The sequence below is a fragment of the Drosophila ficusphila genome, unplaced genomic scaffold, assembly GCF_018152265.1.
Source record: "Drosophila ficusphila isolate 14025-0441.05 unplaced genomic scaffold, ASM1815226v1 contig_348, whole genome shotgun sequence".
Taxonomy (NCBI): domain Eukaryota; kingdom Metazoa; phylum Arthropoda; class Insecta; order Diptera; family Drosophilidae; genus Drosophila; species Drosophila ficusphila.
In genome coordinates this window covers 540134-558450 of record NW_025064257.1, presented here as the reverse complement: position 1 = coordinate 558450, position 18317 = coordinate 540134, and the positions used below count along the sequence as shown (strand labels likewise).

Genomic DNA, 18317 nt, shown 5'->3' with positions numbered 1-18317 from the left:
GATGAGCACACTGCGCATTTGGATTACCCAGGTGCCATACTTCCCTGTAACGACTCATTAACATAGCTTAACAGTTTGTTCTCTCAAAGCTCTCTCTGCAGATGTTATTCTTACATACTGTTGTTTACATACATATGTTAATAAATGGGAACATTGGAACTAATTTCAACAGTTTTAACCATATATGCTCCGTTATTAAAAGTAATGGAGACTATTTGACTTAAAATTAAATTCTATTATTTATTAAAATTAAAGTTAAAATTATGTTATATACATGTAGAGAAAGGCTTTTTGACTACGATTCATTTGATGTAATATAAACAATTTGTTTAATATAGATATGATATGCAGCTTTTACAGTTTTTACCCTTCGTTTTACAAGTTTCTTTTCTTAGGGAACACAAGACCTTCTTTTTTTCAAGCTCATTGTCTACTCCTTTCAACTTCTTATATTTCCCTCTCTTGACGCTCCCCTCTGTTAAACCTAATGCGATAGAATCAGATGTTCTGTTAAATAAAGACCTCTGGAATCGCTCTTCGGAGTTGGCAATCCTCCATATATATTATATTAAGCACTTTCAACACCTCAGCGGCAAGATTTTTAGATCCTCTTGATTCTTTACCTTCTAATTTTAAGTCTACCTATTTGTTATGTCAGACCTTTTATTATTTGACAATATTTCCAATGTATTTTTTCCGCTTACTGCATTTAATGTAATATTTTCTAACTGCAGTTTTAATACCTCCACAAATTGGACGATATTTCTTATATTTTGTGAATTTAAAACATTAAAAGGAATGCTATTCTCCGTTACAAATCCAACACAAGTTTTTAAAAGATGTTTTTAATTAACTTCAATTTTTTATTTCTTTTTCCGTATTATTTTATTGGACGAAATTGTTGATGCCGATTAAACATTTTCTAGATTCGACAAACGTAAATCGACTTTGTGCTGTATGATAAGGTGAGATTTTAAATTTGAAAGTCTATTCTTCTTAAGATACTTTTTGCATTTATTGCATTTTCTAGCGGAAACTCAATTAAACCAATCTCAAACCAAAATGGGAGCTAGCTTCGGCAAGCCGAACGTTGTCGGATTTTAATGAAATTTTTTTATTGATTCAGGGGTATTAAAAAGCTCCATATTTCCAAAGAATGCCTTACGGATTAAAAACAATGACGTTATCATTTTTTTTCAATTATTTCTACATTAATTTTCCAATCTTTCCTATGGTCGCTATATGATTGTGTTATAAAATTTTGATAAAATTTAATTCGAAATTCAAAAAAAGTTACAAAACGCCATCTGGAGGAAATCAAGTCGATCTGATCAAAAACAACGGCGTTAGAATTTTGTATTTCAATCTCTTGTATGGAAGCTATCCTATATAGTCGCTCGATCCGGCCCGTTCCGACTTATATACTGCGTGCAATACCTACACACCTTTTGGGAAAGTTTCAGCAAGATAGGTTTAAAACTGAGAGACTTGTTTGCGTAGAAACAGACAAGAGGACAGACGTACAGACGTATTTCCATTCAGATCGTGATGCTGATCAAGAATATATATACTTTATGGGGTCTAAGGTGTTTCCTTCACTGCGTTGCAAATTTCTGACTGAAATTATAATACCCTTTGCTCTGCAAGGGTATAATAAAAAACACCCGAGCGGTAAAAATGAATTAGTTAAAGCACTATAATTAATGCTTTTTGAGAGTAGTCTAAATGTTTTTTTTTTTTCATAGTTGTGAAGTATTGTAGCTATTTCAAAACGGTCATTCACACCGATAAAAAGTTTATGGGAGTTCATAAAGACCAATGAAATGCACGTTGAGAAGATTAGCTTGTTTTAAGGGTTATAATAATCATATTAGAGTAATCAGTGACTTTTCTGCCCTAATGACAGTTTACAAAATAAACTTTTCTGTTATGGGGAATATGGTACAAATCTAAACAAACCTAAAATTGACCTTGTTTTGAAAGCAGTCTTAGCAAGGCCGTCGCCAAGGGGGGGCAGGGAGGGGCAGCTGCCAACTAGAGGTAGAGAACTATCGATGGCACTATCGGGACTATCGATGGTTTGCCACTATCGATACGCAATCGATAGTTGCGCGCACTCTCGATAGTGGTCAATCGCTATCGTCGATTATTATCGATATTTTGGTTTTCCAATGTCTACGTTAAAAGTGTAAAGGAAAAGAAATTGCGCGAATTTGTTACAGAGTTTTATAAATTGTTATTAAAAACATAATGGATCGTTTTCTCCAAATAGGTAAGATATTGTTATTTTGTTGTTATATTGTAAATTTGTATTATAAAGTTAAAAGCCAAATTTTGTGTGACAATAACAAAAGTGTTACGTGAGATGCCATTACTGCTATTACGGTTTGTTGTGAAATACATACGCATATATACATACATGCGTTTGTTTTTCACAAAGATAAATACATAATAATAAAAGTATACATTTAATTAAAGAAAAACGTATACATTTAATTAAATTTATAGAAAGCAGTTAAGGTAAGCCTAAAAAATTAAAATCATATTATTCGAATAATAATTATTTATTCTTTTCAGATAAAGATTGGAAAACCAATGCCATATTTTATAAATAAATACTTTATATATAAATAAATATCATTAGAAACACTAATTAAATTATTTTTTTTGAGTGTACTCTGCACTATCGACAACTATCGACGATAGCTTTTCTTTGCTATCGCCGATAGTTGATAGTTTATGAAAACTATCAAGCGCTATCGATGGCGCAGACTATCGATAGTTCTCCACCTCTACTGCCAACCCCCTAGAGATTTCAAACTCGTTTTTATTTTATTTTTCTAATAAATGTTAAAACTCATTTACATTTTTTTCAAAATGAAATGTAGCCTTCATTTTGAAAAAATTAGGGATCCTTGGTAAAATTTAAACAATATAACCCTACTTTTCTATCGAACGAGAAAGGTATGAATTGTAGTAGGTAAAGTCAACTTTTCCCCCCCCTGCGCCATCGGCTGGCGACGCCCCTGAGTCTCAGCATTAGATTTTTACATTTTCCGAATAATGCTTACAGAAAACGAGGCCAATTACATGCACTATCTTAGATTTCTTTTCAGCCAATTCTGAAATTTGCCAGTTTAAATATTAGGTCACAACAAAAAATTGTTGCCTACTCTGGATTATTGACTGAAGGCCGCTCTATCCTTTCCATATTTACAGTCCTTCTGGATTTTGGAAATGTAGAAACACCATGCTGCTCAATATCTAAAATGTTTATTAGGGCTTCGGTTTTTGGTTTGACTGTGGGCAAAAAGTAAGGTGAATTTGGCGTGAGTTGGCGCATAATTGTGGTTTTTTGACGAGTTGCTTCACGAAATCGACGCATAACGCATAAATTATATTCTTTATTAACAGTTTGGGGACTCATAGTGCACCATACCACCTAAATCGAAAAACCTTTCATCATGACCTTGAGCTCAGGCCTTTAGCACGATATTTGCTTGATTGTTGTTTCAGGATCGTAAGCATCATATTTAGAAATTTAGCGCTTTCGGTACCATTTGATTTTTCGTAGACCCAAATGGTCCGAAATGTTTAGCCCGCGATGATTAAATAAAAAATTCACCTTACGAGTATTAATTTTGGACGAAAGCAAAAATCCTTCTATTAAACAAAACTCTTTAACCAAAATCATCTTGCTACAAGTAAGAAGAGAATTGGAAACGGATTTTTCAACTGTCGAGGACAAAAAATATGCATATTCCTTAAATCTCTCCAAATCTCCAAATAAAAATCTCTTTGGTTTTCGGAGAGATCAATATTTACTGCTGTGTCTTTAAATAACACGCTTTTTAAAACATTTGATAATTATGAAGCTGTATATAGTTATGTACTATATCGTACTCGTAAGTCAATTGATTGTATCGCTGAAGTTGACAATGCAGTTGTCAGGTGCAACATTCCCAAAACTGGCTTAAAAATTTCAAATTTCGGTCCCTAAAATTTTATTTAGCTCACATTAAAAACTTTAGTTCATTAAAAATCATTTCATTTGTAAAAACCATAAAACAAACAAACAACCAAGTAAACACAGGAAAAGTTATGAATACACACACTGACGGACCATGAATACAAAAGTTTGTTACAAATTTGTATTTAAGCGTAATCCTTATACAAGCTGCGCCGACACCAACGACAGAAACATAAACGTTCAATCCGGGCCATCCGCTCCATTTATCCCCGCTGCACAGTGGTCGGTCCCATAGGCCAAAAATCAAAAAATCAATTTTGGAATTTTGATTTCAAGTTTGGCGCATCTGTTTATCAATAGAACAAGGCTTTAAAAGCAATTATTAGTTTTGTCTTGCTCCACATATTCGCGGAGAAATTGGGACGCAAAGTGAGCGCGCAAACCAATCGATCAACTGAAAGCTTGCGCATGAATTTTGAAATCGTTAAGTTAATGGTTAAAAAATAATATAAAACACTCTTTTAAAATCCGAAAGTGAAGGTTTGTAGATTGTGTTTATATAATTTTTATTAATTTTGCATGCTATATGTGACTATAACAATAATTGTTTATCCACCGCAAATTTTCAAGTTCTGCAGAATAGAAATTCAATATTCTACAAAGGTAAAAGTTGTGATCCCAAAATCGGTCAGTAATGAATTTTTTTAAAAAATATTAATCAAAATTTATTTAGTGTTATCTGTGAAAATCACCTGCGAATATTTGCGAATCCGTTCACAATCTGTTAAAGAAGACGAGTGCCTCGTTCGTTTTTCATCAGTTTTTGATTTTCTAGAGTTACCATTTCTAATATATATTACAAAATTTTTTTTATATTACTCTTATATTACTTTAAATTTATGTTAATCATCGTTTTTTGTTATCTTTTGTTATTTTTTAACCAAAATTAATAAATTAAATTAAATTAATAAATATAATTTTTGTCAGTTACGCTTAAAAAAAAGTGTAGTGTGCATTTGGGAGTCAAATTTTGAAAATTTTATGGTAAACACGATGGTAGGGGATATATTTGGCGTTAATGGTGCTGATACTTAAAATATAACATTCATACGCTATTATATACCTACCTACAAAAAAAAATTTCAACTCGATATTCCTACTGGAAGTATTTTTGGCCGCCTTCTCTATACAAGACCGACCACTGTGCGCTGCCTTGAACTTGTTAGTTCGTACGCCCGACTGGAGATATTGCGGCTAACGGCCAGCCTGTTTTGCCTCCTACTCCTTGCCCATTTGATGGATAAAAACCTACCATCAATTTACAACTTTACCACTACCACCGTTTTACTCTTACCCGTACTGATGTTCTTTTATCCAAGCTTTTGTATCCCGCCCATTTGAAGTGTAAACACATAATCCATTTAAATTGTTTGAGGTTTTTTCTTATTGTTTGTTTCTCTTCTTGTTTTCGCATCTGTTTGTATTATCGGCCTTGCCAAATCGTATGAAAATCAGTGAGTCCTGTCTTTTAAATTGAGTAGAAGATTTTTAGAAGGTAACTACAAATTTAAAACAAAAAGCTAAAACTTAAATCTGTATAATTCAAACATCTTTTGAAAGATGATGTTTCCCGTGGTTGCTTCGATATTGTATTCCGTAAACAACTATGGCGACCAATAGAACTCAACCACAAGCTTAATAACATATTTAGCGTGTAAGAGTTGCTTTATTTAATAAATAAATAGAACACAAATGGGTTATCTAGATTAATACACAAAACTAGGCATAAAAAAATGAAGACTCTCTTGCAGCAAAAACGGCTTGACATACAAATCTAAGAAAGAATTGCTGTCCCAATTCTATATAAATAAATTTTTAGCTACTTCGTTTTGGTTGCGGATTTTTGCTTCTATTTTTTTTTTTTTTTTTTCAATTTTTTAGGTGGCACCAAAGTTAAAAATAGTGCCAAATCCAAAAATAATTTTAAATTTGAATAACTTTGCTATGTATTTTTTTTCTATTTTATAAACAATATTAATACTAATTAAAACTAAAATTTTAAATAATAAAATGGAGCTTATATTAATAAATTAAATTTCAAGAAAATCGGAGAACAATATCAAATAGCTATTCTATAAACAATCGGTGAAAATATGAAAAAATTAATAGAAAAATCTTCATAGCTTCGATGTTGTTAAGCCTGTATGTAAGAGTATAGCTTTCTTTCTAGTTCCAAAATTTTTAATTTATTTTAAAATTTAATAGAAAGGAAATTATCACGTTGTGCTTCGTAAAAAAAATTATTACCTTGAAGGTAAGTTTTGCAGAGAGGGAAAAGACGCGCGCTCACCTTCAAAACATTATTAAATCCGCTAAGGAATCTTTAAACGGATAACTACCCTTTCAGATGATCTTTTTTGGTGTATTTTTAAGGTTTTAAAATTTTTTTCATTTTTTTTTGTTTTCTAAAAGCAAAACAATAATCCAATACACAGTGGTTGCACCCATAGGGCAAAATTTAAAAAAAATCATAACAACAAAAATTTGCGAAAAGTAACCAAATTGCCTTACCCAATTGGGTAAGGTTTTAAAGGCCAAAAATAGGGCTATGATGATTTTTTTTGGTGCGAAATGAATAAGTTTATTTTATTGTAATTAACATGTTATTGTTCAACTTTTGAAGAGTATTGGAAAAAAAAATTATTAAAAAATATTTAGAAATAAGCCTGTGGCTGTTAATCTTCCGAAGCGCCTTAAGAAAAAGTTGTTTTGCGGGGAACATCATAGGGCGTTAATGGATCATCTTACATAAAAAGTGATATGCGTTGCAAAGATAATGAATTTCCTGAGGTAATCAGAAAGAGTTTTGAAAAAAAACTTTTTTTATCTATTTTTGGGAGCACTTGAAAGTGAAAAGTGCTATTTTAGCTTAAAAAATCGTTGTTAACTTATTTTTAAAAAATAATACAAAATTAAAAATTAAAGAAAACTCTTCCTGATTACCTGCGTATTTATGTGGAGAATTTGGGTTAAAAAATTGAAAAGGATCGGTTGAGTAGATTTAGAGTTTTGATGTTCACCGACTTTCAAAATAGCGTTTTCGGGAGTATCGATTTAAAGTATTTTTATACGTTAAAATAGGGCCAAATTCGGTCTTTAACTCAAAATGTTTACGCAATGTTCTCGACATATTGCTCTCTTAAAAATGAAGATTAACGGTCACAGGCTTATTTATAATTATTTTTCTTTGAAAATTTTTCTAATATATATTTCAAAAGTTGTAGAATAATATATCTTTAAATATAAAAAAATTATTTTACTATATTTACTATATTTTTCCCATTTCATGTGGCACAAGAACAAGTCCTAGATAAGAAAGAACGGTATTGAGAACTAGAATCTCCTGGAGGTAAAAAGGACAATGCTATATTATACAACCGAAAATTGTGAATATTAATACCAACGACTAGTTCTTTTGGAAGTACGGGCACAACCGTATTGTTAGATTCTAAAACAGTTAATAATGTTACATATGCCACATTTTAATTCGCCCGTATCGCAGTCACTGGCTTACTAGAAGATAAAAGTCACATTGGCTATACTTTAAAGAACGCAGTATTATGGAAATCGCCAACTCAATTGCGGTATTTTTTTTGCTGTGATGTAAGTAGATATACAAATGGTTAATGGCACATATCTTTGGGAAAAGTATAAAGAAAGATTTTTATAAGATTTTTTGTACGAGTGTTTAATAGTTAGCGAAGTCAATCTAGCGATAATGGACAGACTTGACTCTAGGGCAAGGAATAACTTCGGAGTTTCTTAGGCCTGGTCACGTACGTGGTCTTGCCAGATTTGGCAGATAGAATAGACCCGTTGAGAAAATTACTCAAAGCGGATAAGAAATTTCTGTGGAACCAACTAAAACAGCAAGCATTCGAAAAATTAAAAATTTGAGTTTCACGAGCTGGCATATTTTAACGTTAAATTAAAAACTCGTTTAATAGCTGATGCCAGCCAGTGCTGGGAGCGGTCTTTCTACAGTTTGAAGTCGAAAATAATGCATTTATCATATCCAGGGCTAACAGAGTTATGTTTTTAAATGAATAAATATTTATTTCCATATTTTCGCCTTTTTTCCTATAAATCCATATTTTGCACAATCACTTGAATAAATCCATATTTTGAGCATTAAAGTGTCTGAAAACCTATAGAAAGATATGTTTGGCTCAAATATTATGAAATTTCTGTCGCTTTCCTTATACTTTACTAATTGAGCGTTCATTTTCATCATATAAACACATATTGAGTGACAAACGCCGTAGTTTTGTTTTTACTAATCTGACACAACATGTCATATTGTTCTGCAATGATCTTTGAGACAAACGGCGCACTTTTGTTTGTAGCGATTTCTAATTGTTCATTGTCATAAAAAGTTGATATGATCGATATAATCGTCTACGTTTATCCATTTTTATACCTTTATTTATCCCTTTTTTCGTCTATACTACTTATATTTATCCATATTTATCCATTTTATTCCATATTTGTCAAGTTTTTCGTCCATATTTCGTCCATATTTCTCTATTTTTTCGTCCATAAATCCATACATATTTTTACGTTTTTAAGAACATAACTCTGTTAGCCCTGATCATATCCTTTGCAAGTAAAATTTCTGATGTTGAGAAACGATATTTGCAAACGGAAAAGGAAAGTTTAGCATTGGTATGGAGCGTGGAAAAATTTCATTACTATGTTGCTGGTCTGGTCTGGCCAATAGAAACGATTTTTAAACCAACTTCTAAGCCTCCAGCTAGAATTGAGAGGTGGTTATTACGTCTACAGGCATACCGTTTCCGGGTGATACATATATAAGTCCGGGAAGGAAAATATTGCTGACTCGATCTCACGCTTATGTGACATTTCAAGTACTAAATCATTTGATTGGGGTGGAGAGGAAAAAATATTTCAAATGATTTCAATTTCTACCTCCACATCTTTAAATATAAATATATATATTTATTTTTTTTTTAAGTGTAACAATTATATTTGAATGGTCCTCAATTCCAATAGTATAATACAATGTTTATTGAAAGGAAATACATATATACAATAAAGGTAATTTTATAAAGCTAACAATACGATACAGATATTAACCCAGAACAAGGTCGCATTTTTCTTCCTTTCCACAAAGCAGCAAAATTAGGGATTCTTCCGACTGCAATTTTTGGCCCGGTTTCATCAAAGGCTAAGCCAACTGATGTTGTATTTTGTAGCCAAAAGTTTGTTGTTGCCATTCGCCCACTTGATTTTAGCTAAATAAGAAAAGGTGCTCTTTCTCCGTTTGGGTTGTTACCAAAAGAAATCGCTCTTCTCCAACTTTAAATGGGGTCAGTTGTTGAATCCGCTCCTGACTGCTGGGTGGCCCCAAAGTGTGGTTCCTTGGGGTTTAAGTTGCGCTTGAAAATGGCTTTGAGCTGGCAACCCAGACAGCTCATAAGTAGTTGGTTTTCTTGAATTTTTGCCAGGTCGTAGGGGCCCTGAATCAACTGCAGCACCTTGAATTTGCGGCTTGAGGTATCCGCCAAATGAATAGCCAGTACTGGACGATGGTTGCTCATACCACTGGTGAGAAGTAAGTCTTCAGGCTCCGCCACTCGAACCACTTTCATTAGACGACCGTCAGACTGCAACACTGATTGCCAATCGGAGAGACTGCAGTTACTCCTCATCAATCGTAAGACCCGGACCTCTTCTTCGGTGCCCAAGAGCAAGAGCACCACTTCCTCTATTTCCATATCGGAGATTTCCGAAATGATTACAAGAGACAAGGAAGTATTAGACATGCTTGGACAATGACTGCTGGAATTCTGTAACGACAAGCCCATATTATCCGATTATCCCGGAGCTGTCGAGTAGTGGTAGTATTCTACTAAGAGGAAGTCTTCTGATCATCCCTCAACAACAGCGACTGAGAGTTTTAACACTAGCTCATGAGGGACACCCTGGAGAAGCAGCAATAAAAAGGCGACTAAGGTCAAAAGTATGGTGGCAAAAAATTAACAGGGATGCAGAAAAATTTGTCAAGGATTGTCGTGACTGGACTGGATAATCTGGTAAAGATACCAATATACATCTTTACCAGATTATCCAGTCCCAATGATTAGCCACTGATTCGTTAGGAACGTTTCCAAATAATGAGCTACAGAAGGTAAATTTAAACAGCCAATAGGATCGAAGGTGCTTTGTAAGGAGTTGTAAATCTCCTTACAATTTCGAGTGCAGGAGAGCTGCATAGCAACAGCGGGATGCGCTGTGTGCGGGGGTTAAGAAGGGAAATAACGGCTCCAAGGACTTTGGACTCAATGCTGCGGTGAGTCTGCAGACTTTGGACCCAACAACAGCAAGTCTGCGGACTTCTGACCCGCGCAAAGAGGGGAGACCGTGAATTAACGGTACCGCGGCGGACTTTGTACCCGTTATAACGGTGAAGTCCTGGACTTTGCACCCGTATAACGGTGAAGTCGGCGGACTTTGGACCAGCACAAAAGGGAAGGACCGTGAACTAACGGGACTGGTCCTGCACTTTGGACCCGATCACGCCACTGGTCCTGCACTTTGGACCCGGTCGCGCCACCAAGGAAGGGAAATTGCGGGACCAGGATGGCGTATAAAAGGAGAAAGCGCGCACAGTGCTGGACAGTCAAGTGAAGTCGTGCAACGAGATCGTACCCACGCGAGTGAAACCCCAAGGAGAATACCAAGTGCCATTTAATCCGGAATCAAGATCGCCGAGTCGAGAAGCCCAACGACGGTCACGTCTACATAAGCTGAGTCTGCCAAGCTGAGATCCCGAGGGTACAAGGTAAGTTATAGGGTGCGTCTACGAGTCTCGAAAACGACGGTATTGGTGGAGTCCGAGTAAGTGGATGTTGTGCGAAAGGTACCCAGCGTCGGTTCGCATGAGATATTGAGAACCTGCTGAGGGCCAGCTGACGAAGATCCAGTGGATGTTGTGCGAAAGGTACCCGGCGTCGGTTTCTCATGAGAGATTGAGGACCTGCTGAAGGCCAGCTGACGAAAATCCGAGGGAGTTGTGAAGAAATGTCCGAAATTTTAAGTAGATTGGGGTATCCAAAAAGGGTAAAGTTGCGCTTTTTGTGGCTTTTGCTAAAAATAGGCTAGGAATTTTTTTTTTTAAGGGATTCTTTGGGGCCTAAACATTAATAAAAAAAAAGTGTGTGCGTACAAAGTACACATGTCAGAAGTGAAACTTCTTTGGCGAACTAATTTATCAGTCTTGTCTATATTTATACAAATCTAAAACTTTAGATTTCCGAGACTTAAAGAAAGGGAAAAAGGAAGAAATGTTAGGATTTTAATTTTCATTAAAATATTAAAAGTGTTGAAAATTAATATAAATTATAAATTTAGTTTTTTAAATTTATTTCTTCAATATTTACACTATTCGACACGTTTCCTATGAGTATTGTTTTTAAAAACAAGAAAATAAGCTAGCTTCGGCTTGCCGAATACCCTTGCAGTCATCAAATATGTCGAACAAAACGCATAAAGGCTGAACAACAACGAAGCTAGGACGATTTTTGTATTCATTTTCCATATTTTTGTCCATATATATGTATCATATATATGATACTAGTAAACCCGGCGAACTCCGTTCCACCACCAGACGGCGATAGTTTTATGTAAAATTTCGTTTGGTGTTTAAAAGATAAAAAAATTTTTTTTTTTTTTATATATGAAAAGGAAAAATTTTATTTCGATACCATTAAAACTTTGGCCATTGCTGAGTGTTTTGCAATATTACACGTTGGTTCTTCAATAATTTAAAGATTTAACGGTAATTTTAATGCTGAATGAGCCGTTTGGCATCCTTCTAACAATATGGCTGCTATTCCCGAAGAAGCAACTGCAACAGCTATGTTGGATCTCGCCCGAACAGTTGCTAAAGCTAATGACATGAGGAATGTCTTGCCAGTTCCACCAGGGGCATCTAGGAAATATAAACCACCATTTTCTTTATCGATTGCCTTCATTAAAATATCATAAACTTTCTTCTGTTGAACTAATAAATTTAATTCCTGGTGATCATATTCACGTTCCCGTTCTAATTCTCGATTAAATGCCTCATTCATTTCACGATTTGGCGCTGGCATTTTAACCTGATTAATAAATTACCGCACATGAGGTAACACATATGTATCTTCGATCAAGAGTAGAACCCGATTATGTACCTCATTCATCTCAATGTCGTGATTTCTGCCCAGTATCGCGACGTTTGAGCATAATATCTCGGTTTCCAAATTGTTCACAATCAGGATGGCGACTTCGTCTATTGTTGGAGCATTAACTGTCCTTTCATGTGTTCCAGATGGTCGTTTATCTGCTTTTATGACAACTTTATAGTCATCATTTGGCATGCGCTCTAAAGCACTCTTAAACAACCTGACCATCGCATGATGTTCATGAAGCAGACACTGCAAGTCTTGAAGAATTGCTCGCTTCATCTTTTCATTGATCGCTAGACGTCGATCAAATTGTTCTTCCATGTTGCCCATGAAATATATTTGTAAAAAATTTTTTTGTGTATCTTCGAAAGGTAGTAATGATCCAATTCGATGGTGAATCTGCCCTTGCATTTAAGATAAAGTAAGTTATTCTTTAACTAAATTTCTATGTAATACCAAAAAAAAAAAACCTTAAATGTCGGATTAAACCTCGTTCTTCGATAAAATCTGCCCCAAATAACGTCATTTGGAAACAACCATTGTATTTTCGAGTATTTGCAGAAGAGTGGCGTGATTCTTGTGTTTCACCACAAAGCAGTGAATACAATGGCTCAGGTGGCGGAGTCAACAATGGCAATTTCACTTTACCATTAAAGCAGCATAATCCAGGCGTTTCTCCGTAAAACTTCAACGCACCGCAATACTTGCAAACAACGTCCATTTGCCCAATGCAAACGCTGGGATGTAAGCTGTAATCAGTGATGCAATCGTATTAAAACACTCACTGCTCGATTCAAATCAGCAATTGATAAATATCTTTTGCGTCGCAAATTATCTATTTTTTGACCTCTGTTGTAAGCTCGACGATCCTGCATTGTCAACCGAGCCGTGTTACGGGTTGTCTCACTTTGTTCTTCTTATTGAGAAGCACGAAGTCGACCCATACAAACGCGGCGCTGTTCACGTGCAATGTTTTGTTCCCCTTCAGTCCTTTCATTTACAGTATTTTGTAGTCTTCTTGAATTACGGCTTTGTCGGGAAAGATTCGATCGTCTTGGTTGCGGCATTATTAATTAAACTTCAATTCACTAAAACCACGAAAAACTTCACTTCACTTCAATTCACCAAAATCACAAATAACTTCAATTCACTTCAAAAAAATTGAGTTAAAATGCTATGGTAGTGTGTGCTTGTCAGTGTGATGAGGTAATAACTCAGTTTATATGCCGTTTTTGGTATGTCGAACGGAATAAAAAGTACCCTAAGTCCTATTCCGGGCTCTAAGCTACCTTCCTACCAATTTTCAGCCAAATCTGTTCAGCCGTTCTTAAGTTATAAGTGGTGTAACTAACACAACTTGCTTTTATATATATAGATAATATCCATCTTCTCCTTGCCAAAACATTAGCGGGTATTGCAACGCGTCATATGATCGATGAGTTTCAGATATTTGTTGCAGTTGCCCAGTATCGCGACGTTTAAGCACAATATCGCGGTTTCCAAATTGTTCACCAACAATCAGGATGGCGACTTCGTCTATTGTTGGAGCATTAAATGTCCTTTCGTGTGTTCCAGATGGTCGTTTATCTGCTTTTATGACAACTTTATAGTCATAATTTGGCATGCGCTCTAAAGCACTCTTAAACAACCTGACCATCGCATGATGTTCATGAAGCAGACACTGCATGTCTTGAAGAATTGCTCGCTTCATCCCTTCATTGATCGCTAGACGTCGATCAAGTTGTTCTTCCATGTTGCCCATGAAATATATTTGTAAAAATTTTTTTGTGTATCTTCGAAAGGTAGTAATGATCCAATTCGATGGTGAATCTGCCCTTGTATCTAAGATAAAGTAAGTTATTCTTTAACTATATTCTATGTAATACAAACAAAAAAAAAAACCTTAAATGTCGGATTAAATCCTCGTTCTTCGATAATATCTGCCCCAAATGACGTCATTTGGAAACAACCATTGTATTTTCGGGTATTTGCAAGAAAGTGGCGTGATTCTTGTGTTTCACCACAAAGCAACGAATACAATGGCTCAGGTGGCGGAGTCAACAATGGCAATTTAACTTTACCATTAAAGCAGCATAATCCAGGCGTTTCTCCGGAAAACTTCAGTGCACCGCAATACTCGCAAACAACGTCCATTTGCCCAATGCAAACGCTAGGATGCAAGCTGTAATCAGTGATGCAATCGTATTGAAACGCTGCTCGATTCAAATCAGCACTTGATAAATTTCTTCTGCGTCGCAAATGATCTATTTCTTGACCTCTGTTGTAAGCTCGACGATTCTGCATTGTCAACCGAGCCGTATTACGGATTGCCTCTCTTTGCTCTGCTGATTGAGAAGCACGAAGTCGACCTATTCTAACGCGGTTCTGTTCACGTTCAATGTTTTGTTCTTCTTCAGACCTTCCATTTGCAGTATTTCGTAGTCTTCTTGCATTACGGCTTTGTCGGGAAAGATTCGATCGTCTTGGTCGCGGCATTATTAATTAAACTTCCCTTCACTTCAATTCACAAAAAGCACGAAAAACTTCACTTCACTTCAATTCACCAAAATCACAAATAATTTCTACTCACTTTAAAAAAATTGAGTTAAAATGCTATGGTAGTGTGTGCTTGTCAGTTTGATGAGGTAATAACTCAGTTTATATGCGATTTTTGGTATGTCGAACGGAATAAAAAGTACCCTAACTCCTATTCCGGGCTCTAAGCTACCTTCCTACCAATTTTCAGCCAAATCTGTTCAGCCGTTCTTAAGTTATAAGTGGTGGAACTAACACAACTTGCTTTTATATATATAGATACTCTTGCAGAGCAAAGGGTATTATAATTTCTGTCAGAAGTTTGCAAAGCTGTGAAGGAGACACCTTAGACCCAATAAAGTATACATACATATTCTTGATCAGCATCACGATCAGAATCGAAATACGAATGTACGTCTGTCCGTCTGTCTGTTCCTATGGAAACTAGTCTCTCAGTTCTAAAGCGATCGTGCTAAAACTTTCCCAAAAGGTGTGTAGTTATTGCACGCAGTATATAAGTCGGAACGGGCAGGACCGGTCGACTATATCTGATAGCTCCCATACGAGAGAATGAAATAAAAAATTCTCATGCTGTTGTTTTTGATCAGATCGGCTTGATTTCTTCAAGATGGAGTTTTCTAACTACTATTGAATTTCGGATTAAATTTTATCAAAATCGGATAACTCGTTCATATAGCTGCCATAGAAGAGATCGAAAAATATATATAGAATTAATGGAAATAAATTGATAACATCGTTGTTTTTTATCCCACGAGCATAATTTTTTGAATATCAGGTTTTTTAATAACCCTTAAGTTGAGAAAAGAGTTTCATGAAAATCGCACAACTATATCTTATAGCTGTCATAGGAAAGATCAAAAAATTATATAAAAATGACGGATAAGCTCAAAAAATCAGAATATAAAGTTTTCCCACGACTCTTGAATTACGAATTAAATTTGATCAAAATCGGACAACTATATCATATATATGATATCTATATATATAAAAGCAAGTTGTGTTAGTTCCACCACTTATAACTTAAGAACGGCTGAACAGATTTGGCTGAAAATTGGTAGGAAGGTAGCTTAGAGCCCGGAATAGGACTTAGGGTACTTTTTATTCCGTTCGACATACCAAAAACGGCATATAAACTGAGTTATTACCTCATCACACTGACAAGCACACACTACCATAGCATTTTAACTCAATTTTTTTGAAGTGAATTGAAGTTATTTGTGATTTTGGTGAATTGAAGTGAAGTGAAGTTTTTCGTGGTTTTAGTGAATTGAAGTTTAATTAATAATGCCGCAACCAAGACGATCGAATCTTTCCCGACAAAGCCGTAATTCAAGAAGACTACAAAATACTGTAAATGAAAGGACTGAAGGGGAACAAAACATTGCACGTGAACAGCGCCGCGTTTGTATGGGTCGACTTCGTGCTTCTCAATAAGAAGAACAAAGTGAGACAACCCGTAACACGGCTCGGTTGACAATGCAGGATCGTCGAGCTTACAACAGAGGTCAAAAAATAGATAATTTGCGACGCAAAAGATATTTATCAATTGCTGAGGTGGATCGAGCAGTGAGTGTTTTAATACGATTGCATCACTGATTACAGCTTACATCCCAGCGTTTGCATTGGGCAAATGGACGTTGTTTGCAAGTATTGCGGTGCGTTGAAGTTTTACGGAGAAACGCCTGGATTATGCTGCTTTAATGGTAAAGTGAAATTGCCATTGTTGACTCCGCCACCTGAGCCATTGTATTCACTGCTTTGTGGTGAAACACAAGAATCACGCCACTTTCTTGCAAATACCCGAAAATACAATGGTTGTTTCCAAATGACGTCATTTGGGGCAGATATTATCGAAGAACGAGGATTTAATCCGACATTTAAGGTTTTTTTTTTTTTGTATTACATAGAATATAGTTAAAGAATAACTTACTTTATCTTAGATACAAGGGCAGATTCACCATCGAATTGGATCATTACTACCTTTCGAAGATACACAAAAAAAAATTTTTACAAATATATTTCATGGGCAACATGGAAGAACAACTTGATCGACGTCTAGCGATCAATGAAGGGATGAAGCGAGCAATTCTTCAAGACATGCAGTGTCTGCTTCATGAACATCATGCGATGGTCAGGTTGTTTAAGAGTGCTTTAGAGCGCATGCCAAATTATGACTATAAAGTTGTCATAAAAGCAGATAAACGACCATCTGGAACACACGAAAGGACATTTAATGCTCCAACAATAGACGAAGTCGCCATCCTGATTGTTGGTGAACAATTTGGAAACCGCGATATTGTGCTTAAACGTCGCGATACTGGGCAACTGCAACAAATATCTGAAACTCATCGATCATATGACGCGTTGCAATACCCGCTAATGTTTTGGCAAGGAGAAGATGGATATTATCTATATATATAAAAGCAAGTTGTGTTAGTTACACCACTTATAACTTAAGAACGGCTGAACAGATTTGGCTGAAAATTGGTAGGAAGGTAGCTTAGAGCCCGGAATAGGACTTAGGGTACTTTTTATTCCGTTCGACATACCAAAAACGGCATATAAACTGAGTTATTACCTCATCACACTGACAAGCACACACTACCATAGCATTTTAACTCAATTTTTTTGAAGTGAATTGAAGTTATTTGTGATTTTGGTGAATTGAAGTGAAGTGAAGTTTTTCGTGGTTTTAGTGAATTGAAGTTTAATTAATAATGCCGCAACCAAGACGATCGAATCTTTCCCGACAAAGCCGTAATTCAAGAAGACTACAAAATACTGTAAATGAAAGGACTGAAGGGGAACAAAACATTGCACGTGAACAGCGCCGCGTTTGTATGGGTCGACTTCGTGCTTCTCAATAAGAAGAACAAAGTGAGACAACCCGTAACACGGCTCGGTTGACAATGCAGGATCGTCGAGCTTACAACAGAGGTCAAAAAATAGATAATTTGCGACGCAAAAGATATTTATCAATTGCTGATTTGAATCGAGCAGTGAGTGTTTTAATACGATTGCATCACTGATTACAGCTTACATCCCAGCGTTTGCATTGGGCAAATGGACGTTGTTTGCAAGTATTGCGGTGCGTTGAAGTTTTACGGAGAAACGCCTGGATTATGCTGCTTTAATGGTAAAGTGAAATTGCCATTGTTGACTCCGCCACCTGAGCCATTGTATTCACTGCTTTGTGGTGAAACACAAGAATCACGCCACTCTTCTGCAAATACTCGAAAATACAATGGTTGTTTCCAAATGACGTTATTTGGGGCAGATTTTATCGAAGAACGAGGTTTAATCCGACATTTAAGGTTTTTTTTTTTTTGGTATTACATAGAAATTTAGTTAAAGAATAACTTACTTTATCTTAAATGCAAGGGCAGATTCACCATCGAATTGGATCATTACTACCTTTCGAAGATACACAAAAAAATTTTTTACAAATATATTTCATGGGCAACATGGAAGAACAATTTGATCGACGTCTAGCGATCAATGAAAAGATGAAGCGAGCAATTCTTCAAGACTTGCAGTGTCTG

General features: G+C 35.6%; 1 protein-coding gene across 2 annotated transcripts in view; it reads left to right on the top strand.

Annotated features, from left to right (window-relative positions):
* The window catches only part of LOC108101339 (lachesin), a 427086-nt gene that overhangs the window by 51420 nt on the left and 357349 nt on the right, over positions 1-18317 (top strand). Inside the window, exon 2 of one of the 2 annotated variants that reach the window (XM_043207878.1) lies at positions 927-965. The exons of the other annotated variant lie outside the window; for it this stretch is intronic. The gene's annotated coding sequence lies outside the window, so the exon portion shown is untranslated. The remainder of the gene's footprint in view (positions 1-926; positions 966-18317) is intronic. 2 annotated transcript variants of the gene reach the window in all.